The following is a 15243-nucleotide window of genomic DNA, read 5'->3' as shown; positions in this document are numbered from 1 at the left end:
TGCAACTCAATTCATTATGCTGAAGCTTTCCAGGTAATATTTTATTTGCACAACTGAAAGTCTTACAAAGCCCATACACCTGGGCTGCACAGAACTTCTGCCCATGTGCAGAGCTGCTGCACATGTGCAACTTCCTAGTCAGAGTGTGCACATTTACCAAACGTGTAAACAGGGAAACTGAACTGTCACCGCTCGTTTAGTGTACTTTCGTAAGCACTGATGTTGCCACTTCACTTTACCCACTAGCTGGGATACACTATACCTGGGGAAACCTACTGCTCTTTTCACAGTGTTCAATACAATTATGGGAAGGTATCGTGTTATTCTATCACTCTGTTAAAATGGCACAGAGCTAAAACAAAACATACAAACAAATGGTGTATAAATATGCTGGATTGGTTTTATGCCCATGTTAGTTATCTAAATACCCTTAATGGCAAGTGTATCAAACATGTCTCAATAATTAAAGGATAATTTTTGAGCATGTAAGTGTATCTTGAACAACTGGTTTAATACCAAATTTATCAGATAACAATGTTTGTCTATGTAACATGGAGCAGGACGAGGCATGGTTAGTAAATAACAATTTTAAATTAGAAAAAGAAAGAAATCCGAAATTTGTTATCATTGGTGATGAGACCACACAAAAGTGCAGCACATTGATAAATGCAAGCGCTTGTGAATATTTTCATCGTTAATACTCTATCAAAACCTAGATTTATTCATTTTCATTATGAAGAAAAATCTTTCACACACATGGACATTACTCTCACAGCTTCATGTTGCAGTCGTGGAAATTCTTGCTGTGGAAAGTTTTCATAGAAATCTTTGCCCTTCGTACTGCAAAGAACTTGTCCTCCAGCGATGTATTGCACTGCAAGTCAGTAAGATCTATTTGAAAATGATTCGGGGCATCTTCAACTGATGCTAAAAATGGCCGAGCAAAGCAATGAATGATAGGAGACACAATGGTAACATCTACAAATTGTGCTCGAAACTGCTGCTAAGTTTTTACATTTACTGAAATCTAGCACTTTCATAGACCAAACCAAGAGTAAGGAAATTTGCAGCGTTTTCAGACAATACTTGGCTCTCCCATAGAGCAAGCTTCCTTTCAAAACATTTACTATTTCCAACTTGTCAAAAAATAAATCATTTTCACGTTGCAAACTGATGGGCAGGCTATTCATCTTAGATGTAATAGCCAGGGGGAAACACAAAGTCTGATATCCAGCCAGGGTCTTCTAATTCATCTTTTCAGCATTTTACCTCGATTGAGCCTGTGTACTTCGGTATAGTAAGGTATGTCACTTTGCTCCTCTCCTAATTCCTCCAAGAACTGCTGAACTGCTGAAACTGGCGATGCACAAGCTCATGTGTTTTCAGTATGCCCAACAATTTGCAGGATGTTTTCTAACATTGCTAATCTCGCACAAAGTGTCTCTCAATGTAGAGTGCAGTGAATTCCATACAATGTCTCTTCTATGCATTCTAGCTTTTTGCACATCAGTGCCATGAGTCCTCTTTGGTGGCCTCACATTAACCGTGTTCCATTTGATGTCACTGAGAATAACCAAATCCAACCCATATCAACACCATCACCAGCTTGCTAGACAGCTTGGAGGAAGTCTACGTCTGTCATGATCCTTTCAAAGGCACTAAGTCCAAAACGTTCTCTGTTACATGCAGATTGTTACTGACATCTCATATGTATAACACTAACTGAGCTGTATCTGTATAATCTGTTGCTTCATCCCCTGCAACAGAGAAAGCAGCAAAGTCTTTAGAGTTATTAACTGCTTGTGTACATTGCTGACCATAACTCTTATACATTGTGTCATTTCTTTGGAAAGGCCAATTTCTTGAAACCTGCTGACATTAATGGGACATAGAAATTCTGCAGCATCGGTAAGACAACCTTTTACAGACCCCCTTTGGAAAAATTTTCCCAGCTCTTGCTATTCTTGGTGCAGTTTTGAAACTTGCTGCAGTGTAGATGCACTGCAATTGTTCTGGAAAATTGAAAACAGTACGTTGTAATACAAGAAACTAAGAGTTCAGAGGTATCAGTTGTTATGACACGTTAAAAACATGTTTATGTGCCTGATCCATTTTCTTAAGTGCACTTAATTTGGCTTGCTGTTCTTTGCAGTTTAGTACACTAAACTCGTCTTTATGGAGTGAGTTGTTTTGTTTTTCAATTGTGAACTTGGGCTGCTCACCTGTTATTCAGCAGCAGAGCAAATACTGTGAGTTTTCACAGTATCAATGACTGAGAACACAGATTCCCATTCTTTGCTTTTCTTGCAATACTAGTCATTTCTCAGCACATCTTGCGTAAGGCTACAGTTGCCAGAGGGAAGCAAGACTGGATGTGCTTTGGTCCTCCTGGTACCACATAAGTAAGGAAAGGAAACCGTCACTGCTCATTTGGTATACATGTCTAGTCACAGATGTCACTGTTCTGCTTTGTCCACTGGTTGAGGTGTGAGCACCTCTGTCACACTTTTGCACTTTTACATAGTGTGCAGCATTTGGCTGGCATTGCCATACACAATACTGTTAGATCATTTTTTATTTACCTTTCAAAGCTTCATCACACATTAATGAACAGTTAACTGTCCCAAAAGCTGTAAATGACAGTGATTATATCTGTTGAGATGCTACAGACCAAAGTAACAATTGTGCACACATTTCATGAGTTATTAAGTTAGTGAGAGGAGGTTTTAGAGTTTAACATCTTTGTGGAACTGTTAATATCAAGATCTGGAGCACGAGGCCAGTTACAACAGATTGTGAAGGGACTGAGATGTGGTTGCCTTAAAAGAACAATGCAAACAAGGATGTGCACATCACTTCTAAAGAGTGAGTTTCAACTCCTAACTAACCCACTACTTGCTAAATATTACTCTTAGGCCAGGTACGAACAGTGTGGGCGATGCTCTAGGTAGAAAGTGACTAAGTGTAGGAAGGCTGGTGATAAGATGATTGGAGGAAGCATGAAGACAGATGGCAATAAAAAAGGGTTCTGTAAATTTGGGAATAATTCATACATGCACCTCGACTAACCAACCATGAAGAATGTCTCCAGTTTCCATCAGTACCACCTAAGAAAGCACCATGGATGATTAAAATACTACAAATTTATTTAGGAGGAGCGACATAATTTTATGTCCTGCTGTCTTGATACAGATTGACCTTTCCTTCCAACAATCATTTCATCTGAACGACAGGATGATTTGTTCAACACAGTCACAACCAATTCCCTATACCTCCTATGAATGAAACTTGAAAAACAATCAAATACATATTTAACCAACTCTAAACCTTGACCTTACATTGCAACCTCCCCTTCCCCCCCATAGGCCCCAACAGCACAACTAAACCATCTAACAAAACTTTTAGTTCCTTTCATCCTTAAGTGACAAATTCATGAGGTCCTTCCCACAACCCTCACAGAGTATTACACTGTCCAAACAACTCTCACAACATCCTAGATAGTAACTTTATCACTAACTCCAAATCCAACACAGCATGAATTTTACCCATGAGAATGAGTCTGATTCAAGAACTGTTTTACAAGATCCATCTTCCTCCTGACACATTAGTCCTGATTCAATCATGTCACATCACAACATAGGAGCTAATAGTGAATGTATTTAAACAGTTCATGAACTTTACTGCAGCCACTCCAGTATTGCTGAATATTAAAGAATTATACACTTGTGAGTAGGCCTCCACTACCACCCTGCAGTCAGTTTGCTAGGTCTGCCACCCAGTGGCTGTATACGTACATGCTGCAGAGCCCACCTACAAACCGTATCCCCACAGCTCTGTATTTGAATACTTTCTTTGAACACTATCTCCTTCAAACTGCACTCATGAGAACCAGTGCAGTCCCTGGTTCCACAATCCTTTTTGACCTCTCAATGGTTTCTGCCTTAGACCCTCTATTTTACACTTTTCTTAACTGTAATTTCTCACTTTATTCTCATTCTTCAATTTTACTTTACCCCATTAATTTTATTTTCCGGATTTTTTAACCTGCCACTACTTATCCCATGCTCCTACTGCTTTGTATTTGGCCTTACATTTACCAACATTTTCAGTTTTATTGGGTCTTTTCACATAATCACAGTATTATATTCCATAGAGAAATATTCACTATCAGAATCAATAAACTTAGATATGAGAACTTGTTAACACTCAATAACAGCAGCAAATACTTTACAACTAACCTACAAATAAATGAAAATTTAAAAATCTATTAACTGTAAAAAAGTTTCTGGGGTTTGACTGAACAGCTATGTACACAAGAAATCCACACAGAATACGAAAAGATAAAGTTTGGCTCAAATGGCTTTGAGCACTATGGGACTTAACATCTGAGGTCATCAGTCCCCTAGAACTTAGAACTACTTAAACCTAACTAACCTAAGGACACCACACACATCCATGCCCGAGGTAGGATTCGAACCTGCGGTCGCGTGGTTCCAGACTGTAGCGCCTAGAACTGCTCAGCCACCCCAGCTGGCAATAAGTTTCCTCAACAGTAATTGCTAATGGAAAATATAGTTTAGTTTCAGGCAGCCGATCCTGAACCATTGTAAAATATCTGGTACAGCCTTCTTTGGCCACAAATGCCAAACTGTACAGCAATTTGGAGCAGTGTAGAAAATATGCACACACTTAGATTGTATACAAACATTCTTTCCCCAAATATCTGTATCATGTAACTGCTTGTCATCTATGGACTGTGACTAACATTTATAACATACGAAATGTTAACTAGCTATAATATTTTGCAATCTATACAAATTGTATATGTTCACAATTTCCAAAGCTAAAAACCTTAAAAAATAATCAGTATAATGAGAGAAAAATATAGGCTTATTCCAACTGATATCACAAACCATTACTACTTTCCTCTAGTCTGTAATGCAGCAAATTCTAGCTGAAAGTCACTAATCTTGTACACAAGGGTTATTAAGCATTTACATTTGATTATGCGTGGTATATTACACTACTATGCAATTAAATATGGTTGTCAAGGTTTTGACATTGTTCACCTAACTTAAGTTCTGAACAGGTATCTATGCAACTCTCCACTGAAAGCAAAGTCAAATGTCTCACCCGAGAACTAATATCAATGACCAAGCAACCAAAAAAGATCCTTTCTTGTGTAATGGCAGAATTGTACGGCCATAGCGGACAGTGGGAGAGCCGCCGCGCTGTGCCCTTATCACACGGAATGCCGACGGGAAATGCAATCTGAGTCGCGCACCGTGCCGTGTACACAGCCACCGGCTACGAAGAGCAGTCTGAGACCGGCCAATTGCGAACATGTATCAATCTCGACACAGTGAAGACGGGTTACCAGACGCGCATAATGCAGTGTCACACCGTCTTTATTAATAAATGGTAAAACTAAGTTTTCCGTTTTCCACATTCCATACTACCCAGAACTACTGCCCACGCATCCCATCCTAACAGCAAATGGATGCAATAACATTTTACTCGGCCTTCCAAAAGACCCCATTAGAAAAGTGGTGCCAGGTGTGGGATTATTTTCGGAAAACCTACAGTCCTGAAAAGTGCAGCAATGTGTAAACTTAACATCGGAGCATCTTTACGACAACACAGCAAGCAGCAGCAGCCAAGGACATCGTCCGACAACATGGGGACATCCAGTGCTGGAATTAAGGTTAGTCTACTCAGATTGGCTTAAAACGAAAGGCAGTGATGGATTTTAATTTTTTCTGTATTGAGTGAGTGGTATAGACTGCATTCAAAATGGTAGACGCAAAACGCGAGTAACACGGCCGATTTCCAAACCGTTATAGAAGAACTATGAAGAGAGATTCAACAATTAAAAGCAAATAAAAGCGAGCATAGAATCCCGGTTGATTTGTCACATGATGGCACTTCTGTTCCAATAAAGAATTTTTCACTGTTGCCATCTGTACCAGTGTTCAGTGGAAAACCTGAGGAAGATGTGAAAGTATTTTTTCGGAAACTCGAAGGCGCAGCTCTGTGGGGTTCGAGGACCGATTCAGATAAGCTAGCAGTTACTAAATTGAAAATCCAAGGAGCTGCACAAGATTTCATTAGCGTGGAGCCGATTTCCGTGAAAACCGAAGTTTACAATGATTTTAAAACGGTAGTGGTTCAGAGGTTCAAACGCAAAAGTGCAATCAGATTCTACCGTGAGCAACTTCATAGTTTGGGCATGCAGCATGATGAATCTATCGCGCAATTCGCTGATAGAATCCAAAACACAAATGCTCAGACTTACGAGCTTGTAGAGGACGAAAATGAGAACTGGTTCCAGCTTTTCGAAGCCGATCAGAGAGCACTTGACACATTCATCCATGAGCTGTATGGGGAAGAAGTAAACAAAGCAGTCAGACTCACACGCTGTAAAACATTTCAAGAAGCAGTAGAGGCAGCTGTTGGTTTTGTCGAAGCATTGAGACGCCCAGATGACATGCGAAAAGAAGAATGTCGCGTGTTCAACTCGAATGTGGAATGTTACCGATGCAATAGGCCCGGTCACGAGGGCAAGGACTAAGGAGAACAAGACCTGCCACAACTGTGGGATACAGGGTCACTTAGTGAGGAACTGCCGCAACAAAAAGAAACCAAATGTGAGCAGCAGACAACTCGGCAGATCTTTAAACGAGTGTGGGGACGTACGTGCCACCACAGCATCCGCCCCTTGCCTGAGGCAGTGATTCCTGTTAGTGTAGCTGAAAATCAATTCGATAATGACTTCATGATAGGTGCTGTTTATTGTGAAAAAAATTTTAAATTATTGATTGACACGGGAGCACAGACCTCACTGATGTGGTGTTCTATAGACGAAAGGGACAAGCTGAGACCGCCAATGTTTAATGTGCGGGGGCTCAACAGTGGGGAAACTATGTAACTATGGAGAAGTTGACGTAGAATTGTGCCTAGGCCAGGACAAATACACAGCAAAGGTGCAATTGGTTTCTAACAATGAAACGCGCTACAATGGTGTACTTGGATTTGATTTCGTATCTGCTAACGGGGCAGAGATATTTGTCACAGCAGGAAGGATCAGACTAGGTCGTAACAATTACAACCTGGAAAATCATTCTTCACGTCACACTCAAAGGAGCCGAAATTCTGACGTCGATGGACCGATCACCCTGACCGACACATCAGTTGGAACTCTCCAAGTCGAAGTACAAATTACTCAGCCACAGCAAGTTCCTCAGGGAACAGAAAAGACAATCCATGTTTAAGTAAAGTCGCCACTGATCACAAAAGAAGCACTGTTGTTGACCAAACAGTCGGAAAATTGTGAATTATTGGACATAATGCATTGTTATGTTGCCCGAAGTATAGGCGTAGCTACAATGGTGAGGTCGAACGTAGCGAGAGTCCCAATATCAATAACTAATATGAGCAATACAGATGTCGTTTTGCCACGAGGAAGGAAGGTTGCTGAAGTGTCGAGCATAAGTAAAGATGATGTAATACCGATTCCAAACAAAGCAGCAAATGTAGCAGTCATGGAAACAGATTCTTGTAGTGATACTGAAATATTGAAACAAGGAGCTGAAAATGAAATCGAATTAAAGAACAAAATTTGGAAGAAGACTGAACATTTGTCAGCTGATGATCAGAAGATTTTAGCACCTGTTCTGTTAGAGTATTCAGATCTTTTCAGAGAATGTTCAAATTTACCTGTTACTCACTTAGTTCAGCATCACATACACACTGGAAACGCAGCACCAATCACGCAGAAGCCTTACTGAATTCTATTCAGTCAAAGAGAATTGGCAGAAGATGTGGTCAAGGAACAACTAGAGGCCGGAATTATTAAACCAAGAGATCCTGCTGATCCACCATGGTCATCACCAGTGGTCCCAGTAAAGAAGAAATCTGTTTCGTGTGAACCACAGTTCCGATTTTGCGTTGATTACCAAGCTTTAAATGCCGTCACCACACCAGACATTTACCCGTTACCAAACTTGGTAGAAACCCTGGACTATTTGGGCAGATGTTGCATATTCTCAGTCTGTGATCTAATTAGCGGATATCACCAATTAACAGTGCATCCAGATGATCAAGCAAAAACTTCATTTGTAATTGCAACAGGAGTTTACAAATACCTCCGTATGCCCTTTGGACTACGTAACGCCCCAGCTACCTTCCAACGCCTAATGGATTCTGTTTTACGCGGGCTCACCCCAACACAAGCTCTTGTATACCTTGACGATGTGATAATTTTTGGTGAAAACATGATGCAACACACTAAGAGACTTCAAGCAGTATTTGAGCAGATCAGGAGTGCGAACTTGTCTTTATCAATAGATAAATGTCACTTCACACAAAGTGAAGTGAAGTACCTTGGACATGTTATAACCAGTGAAGGTGTCCGCCCTGATCCAAAATTAGTAGAAGCTGTCAAAACTTTTCCTGAACCACAAACAGTCAAAGAACTACAATCATTTTTGGGTTTATCGAATTTCTATTGTTGCTTAATAGCCCATTATGCAGATATCACAAGGCCAATGACACAGTTACTTAAAAAAGGAGCCACATTCAATTGGTCAACAGAATGCAAAAATGCAATGGAAAGACTGAAAACTGCTCTAACCACAGCTCCAGTTTTGGCCTATCCGGATTTCAGTAAGCCCTTCATCCTCTCCACAGATGCTTCAAATTTTGTAGTTGGTGCTATTTTGTCCCAAAAATTTGATTGCCAAGAACGTCCAGTATCATTTGCTTTTCAGCAATTAAATAAGACTGAATGTAACTACACTACCACCGAAAAGGAACTTTGTGCTCTGGTCTTTGGTATCAAACAAAACAGATGTTTCTTAACAGGAAGAGAATTCACTGTAATCACAGACCATGCCGCACTTAGATGGCTGTTGAGCTTACAGGATCCTAGTTGTAGACTAACAAGATGGGCATTTGAACTGAGTGCTTACCAATTCACAGTTATCCATTGTCCTGGGAAACAACATGTGAATGCTGATGCGATGAGTCGTAAGGTCCATGTTTGTGTCACCATAAGCTGTGAGGAGGAATTAAAAGCAGCCCAAGAAGATTCACAATGCAAAATATGGAAGAATGATCAATGGTTCGTTGAAATAGAGGGATTGCTGTACGAAGTCACTAACAAAGGGAATCGCCTAGTTATTCCAGCAAGCATGAGAGAGCAAATCCTAACTGAACAACATGATTCCTTACTGTCAGGACACTGCGGTAGAAAGGCAATGAATATCAAAGTAGCTGAAAAGTATTGGTGGCCAAGTCATAAGGCTGACGTATTTGAGTTTGTCTCACAATGTGATTCCTGCAACAGACGGAATAATTCAGGAAGAACTAAGACACCATTACAAGAACTGCCAGAGACTAGTGAACCTTTTGAAAGAATTGGGTTAGACGTCATCGGTCCCCTGCCGAAGACTAAGGATGGAAACAAGTACATTTTGACGATATTAGATCATTTCTCCAGATATTTTATGATGGTACAAGTACCTGAGCAAAGTGCTGAAACCATAGCTAAAGTTTTTGTGAAGGAATGGATTCTGAAGTTTGGATCTCCATTAAGCATTATCAGTGACCAAGGGACGAATTTTATGAGTGATTTACAAACATGTAAGATGATGCAAATAACACAGTTGAGAACCACACCAGCACACCCTGAAGGCAATGGTCGCATCGAGAGAGTACACAGAACCATCATTAAAATGCTTAGCCACTATGTAAGCAGCAAACACGATAATTGGGACGTCTGTCTTCCATGTGTTGTAAATGCCTACAGCACTAAAATGCACTTATCAACGGGCCTCAGTCCCTATGAAATTGTATATGGATGGGAGATGCGTTCACCCTTGGACTTTGCACGATCGACAGCTGGAATCAGCAATGAACACGTAAGGGAGTTAGCTCGCAAACTCAGAGACATATGGAGGGGAGTGAAACAGCAGAATAATCAGTCCTTCCTTCAGCAAGCCAAGCAACATGATTGCCAAGCAGTTGTGCTGCAGTATCGAGTGGGAGACTGTCTACCTGAGCAATGTAGTGCTAGAGAAGTCACAGGTCAAAAAGTTTAAGAAGTTTTGGAAGGGACCATACCCGATATTGAAGGTGGTGTCACCTGTTACCGTAAAGCTCCAAGTGCCTTTTCGTTCGGTTCTCATCCATGTCAACCATGTAAAGCTCCATGTCAACCATGTAAAGCCCTACCTGGGTAGATTCCCTGTAGCAACGCAGGACGACGACGAGGACCGACCGAGGGGCAGACCAGATGCTCCAAAATGCAGGCGCCGAGCACAGCGAGTTCACAGTCCAGACTTCGAGCCCGAGGCGTCGCCGCCGCCAACCCAGCGATCCAGCCCAAGGCACACTTACAACCTCCGTAAGCGTGTGTAGTGTGAGTGAATGCAAGGTGTGTTGCGTTTAGCCGAGTGCATGTGAGAATGTGCTGTGCAACATAAAATTGCAGCTACTGCGTAAGGTGCTGAAGTGTATATAACATCTGATCCACAGGTCGCCAAAGACGCATATTTCTCCATATTCATTGTTTAATTCTAGTGTGTAGAACTTATTAACCATGTGAACTGTAATTCCATTCTTTGTTATGTTAGTGTGTTCCATTAATGTTGTAGACATAGTATAACAGAATGCAAGTGTGTTGTTTGAACCACAATCAGACATGGCAGTCTCAACGCACAGTGCTACAATTGTGCTTAAATATAATTTGTCTGAGGTTCACCAACAATTTGATTCTGTTAAAAAACAAATTGATTTGATCCGTTCAATTAAGAATAATGATACAGTCTTGGAAACTGGAACCTCTTGGTATAACAACTGGATTACTGTAAAAATGCAAGTAGAATCCACTTTCGCTAGCTATGAGCAAGAGATTAAATGTTTCTTAAAACTCTTGCATATAAAAGCTTGATTAGGCGCAAACATGCCTGGTTTGATTTTGGAGGTAAAGTTCTTCGTTCTGTATTTGGTACCTTAACTAGCCAAGATCTATTGGACATAAAGGATAAAATACTAGCTCTAGAGCAGCAGTCTAACACAAATTCAATTAACCTTTCTAATGAAATAATTGTGTAAAGAAATATGCAAAAGACCATTACTAACCACAAATTGTTTATTGAACAAATTGTGAAAGAGTTCATTACACATTTTAACACAATTCGTGGTGAAATGAATGTAACCATCCGTGAATTATATGCAATTCTTCAAGCTGTGAGTGCACATTTAGATTTAAACACCCTACTGTTAAGAATTACTGACAGTTTATCAAACACTAAATTTAATGCTCTCAATTTAAGAATAGCCTTAGACAGTAGTTCAAATGATTGCTTGAATAGCGTTTTATTGCATCCAGACCAATTTTTACAAATGTTGCTGTTGATTGAAGGTAAGCTAGATGCAAAAAATGGTTCAAATGGCTCTGAGCACTATAGGACTTAATATCTTCCTACCTAACCTAAGAACATCACACACATCCACGCCCGAGGCAGGATTCGAACCTGTGACCATAGCGGTCTTGCGGTTCCAGACTGAAGCGCCTAGAACCGCTCGGCCATCAGTGGCTCGTGGCTAGATGCATCACCTACCATGATTTACCCTGTCAATTACTACAATTTATATGCTTATTACAGATTAACTACCACATATTCTTTAATTATTGAAGATCAATTAACTGTAATTGTTTCTATACTGATTGCCAGATCCAGGCATAATTTTGAAACGAATAAAATTCATACTTACCCTGTGAAATGGAACGAAGTAGGTATTCACACAATGTATCAGCTAAAGGATTATTTATTGATCAGTAAAGATAGAAGATATTTTGTATCCCTGAATGAACATGATGTTCATAAGTGTAAACGTAATCATAAGCTAATTTGCCCAGAGACGGCAGTATTCTTAGATACTGGAGTGTACAGTTGTGAGAAAGATTTGTTTATGAACAATCCGCCTCACGGTGATTGCCCTAGGATTTTAATGCAGTTTCATCAACCATTCCTTAAAAGATACTCTGAAGGTATAATATATTCGTTTAACTCTACTCTCGAAATCACATTTACCTGTAAAATGTTCGACACACCTGAACTACATTTCACATCCAAATTAACTGGTAGTGGATCAATTCTGAATGTTACGCACTGTGATTTATCACGTGATCTGTTTGAAATGCGATCTGTATTACCAACCACCTTTCATGCAGATGCAAAATTCCCTTTAACAAGGATGTTACCTGTTAATTACAATGAATCATACTTACTGACCAATGCAAATAATTCTCTGCCCAGCTTACCCAAGGATGACAATTTAATTGTGCATATCCATGAAAGTGTAATAAATACTAATAATGAGCTAAATTTCTTAGAAGTAGCAACTAAAATTAAGTCTATTGAATCTTCCAATAATGCTAATCCATATTTGATTGTCAGTGTTGTGTTCTTTGTGCTTTTACTGATGTCTCTTGCATGGACAGCCTCTGTAATGTGTGAAATTGTCATCCTGAAAAACCTCTCGTCAGTGCCCATCGTCACTGTGTCTGCAAACAAAATAAATGTTAAGTGTCCCCCCAACACTGCCATTGGCGAGATAAATGCACGACACCCAGGAGGTCATCTTGAGCAACCTTCGGTAGTTTGTTTTCATGAGGGAGGGTGATTGTAACGACAGAATTGTACGGCCGTAGCGGACAGCAGGAGAGCCGCCGTGCTGTGCACTTATCACGTGGAATGCTGACGGGAAATGCAATCAGAGTCGCGTGCCGTGGCATGTCACAGCCACCGGCTACGAAGAGCAGTCTGAAACCGTTCAGTTGCGAACATGTATCGCTCCCGACACAGTGAAGACGGGTTACCAGATGCGCGTAATGCATTGTTGCACCGTCTTTATTAATAAATGGTAAAACTAAGTTTAGCGAGTTCCACATTCTGCACTACCCAGAGCTATTGCCCACGCATGCCATCCTAACAGCAAATGGACACAACAACATTTTACTCGGCCGTCCAAAAGACCCCGTTAGACTTGTCATAAACCCCACAAGTAATTCCATACGAAGAATACTGCACTTGAAAAATCAAATTTGAGGCTAATTATTCCTGCTCTTGTATCCCACAACCATAAAGAAAGTTGCTCCATTAGAAGTAACTTGTTACACCAAAATGTTTAATGTCACCGACAAGAGTGATTGTTTTAGAGGTGATTTCAAAGCATCTTCTACTTATGAGGACTATGAAATAGATATGCATTTTGAAAATCTGGACTGATACAGAGCACGAATGTGAGAGAGAGAGAGAGAGAGAGAGAGAGAGAGAGAGAGAGAGAGAGGGGGGGTGGGGGGGGGGGGTAGGTTTTGTCATCATTAGCCTGTCCAGTTCTGGATACATAATTAATGGCCGCAATGTCTGTGTTTATACAAGGTGGAAGGAAGGAAGATTAGGGTTTAACATCCTGTTGACACTGAGGTCATTACATATAGATAAAATGCTTGGAATGTTTCCTGGATGGGGAAAGAAATTGGCATTGCCCTTTTGATGGAACCACATCCTTGCATTTACCTGGAGCAATTTAGGGAAATCATGGGAACCTAACTCATGCTGGCAGACACGAATTTGAACTGTCGCCATCCTGAATTAAAGACATTGTAATGTGAAGATACAGACACTGTAATCATCAATGATTTATAAGGATTAATTTTCTGCTGAAACAAATGGCAAATTATGATTTTGGCTTCCTTATTCTGCGGTCTGTTTCAGTCATGTCCTCAATAAGCAAGTTAATATGTGTGTGCATATGTGTGAAGATGTAATGAAAAAACATCACGCATTGCTGTTTAGTGAGAAATACATATTTCCAACTAATCATTGTTCATCTGTGAATGTATGAAATGTTTTACACTTACTGTAATTTGGCACTCTACTGTTTTATTGATTGTATGTTAGAACTGACCACTGGCCATTACACAAAACTGGATCCCCGTCTTTCATCAGAAGTGCACACCCAATTACACCATCTCTCAGGCTGACTCAAAGCAGATACATAACTGTTAGAGCACTGTCTGAAAAGAGCATAGATCCAAGTTCAAATCTAAGCCCAGCACAAAGTTTTTCTTTGTCACACACAATCACCACATTATAGATTTTGATTTGAATGAAAGAATCGATTTCCTTTAATCCTTTTTTTTTTCTCCCCAGGAAGCATCTCAACCATATTTACCAAGCCAACTATGTACACCCTTTTCTACATTTTTGTCAACTATCTGATCCTTTATCATATTTTCCTTTTGTGGGCTATGTAACATCTATGCTGAACACACTAGGCTCCCTTCAGATGCTGCCCGAATTTAGTGAAAAGGAAGTCCAGCAGCTATTCATCATGCAGTTGAATCTTTTTTTGCCCATGTTCACTTCCAAATGTATAATTATGGAAATATGATTCGGCCTTGAGCAAACAGAAACTCTTCTTTTTTAAACAAGTCTTGTAAGTCCAGAGCTGTTTAAAATTACTGTTGTTGCAGTTGCTTGCAGCTCATTGAATCCAGTCAGAAGGTGACTATCACCAAGTTCTACTGACTCACTGCCACTGACAGTAATACATACTCAGCACAAGCAGTCTCTATAAACTTATATGCCATCAACTCTCTAGAGAATGCATGTAGAAGTGTTTCACGAGCAGTTTTGTGAGGACTATCATCTACAAAAATTGAGTTTTTTAACCAATCGACTGCATACTTTTAGAATTTAAATCTTTCCACTTCCCACAACTCTATGGTGCTGGGAGGAGCATGCTTCCTGTGCTTCCCAAATAAACTTTTTGAAAAGGGCAAGGGAGAAGTGCATGGATTATATGTACCACAGAGCCATGCTAACTTATGTCACAAAGATGACTTCCACCATATACTCCTAACTCTCCTTAAAAGTTCATCCCAATTCATTCTGATACACCATCCTTCTATTAAGACCCATGATATTTCCATTATCAGAACAGCATCACTTAACAACCACTGAAGCAAAGTGCTCTCAAACATTTTGAGAGAAGACAAAAGGCAAGCTAGGAAAACAGAAGTAGTAGACAAAATTATAAAGCAGGTTTGTTTTCCATTTAGTTCAATTCTAAAAATAAAGGAAAAAAGGGAACTTTAAATTATGGCAGCAAGCAAAGTAAGACAGCTTTAAAATGCAAAGTTGTTCATCTGTACACACCACACATTCAATC

The 15243-nt window shown here is 40.1% G+C and overlaps 1 protein-coding gene across 1 annotated transcript in view; it reads right to left on the bottom strand.

Annotated features, from left to right (window-relative positions):
- Positions 1–15243, bottom strand: part of LOC124721287 (ADP-ribosylation factor-like protein 8B-A) — a 49777-nt gene that overhangs the window by 26152 nt on the left and 8382 nt on the right. The window lies entirely within an intron of this gene.

The sequence above is a fragment of the Schistocerca piceifrons genome, chromosome X (assembly GCF_021461385.2).
Source record: "Schistocerca piceifrons isolate TAMUIC-IGC-003096 chromosome X, iqSchPice1.1, whole genome shotgun sequence".
Lineage (NCBI taxonomy): Eukaryota > Metazoa > Arthropoda > Insecta > Orthoptera > Acrididae > Schistocerca > Schistocerca piceifrons.
Note: the sequence above shows the minus strand (reverse complement) of the source record. Positions and strands in the feature narration are given on the sequence as shown.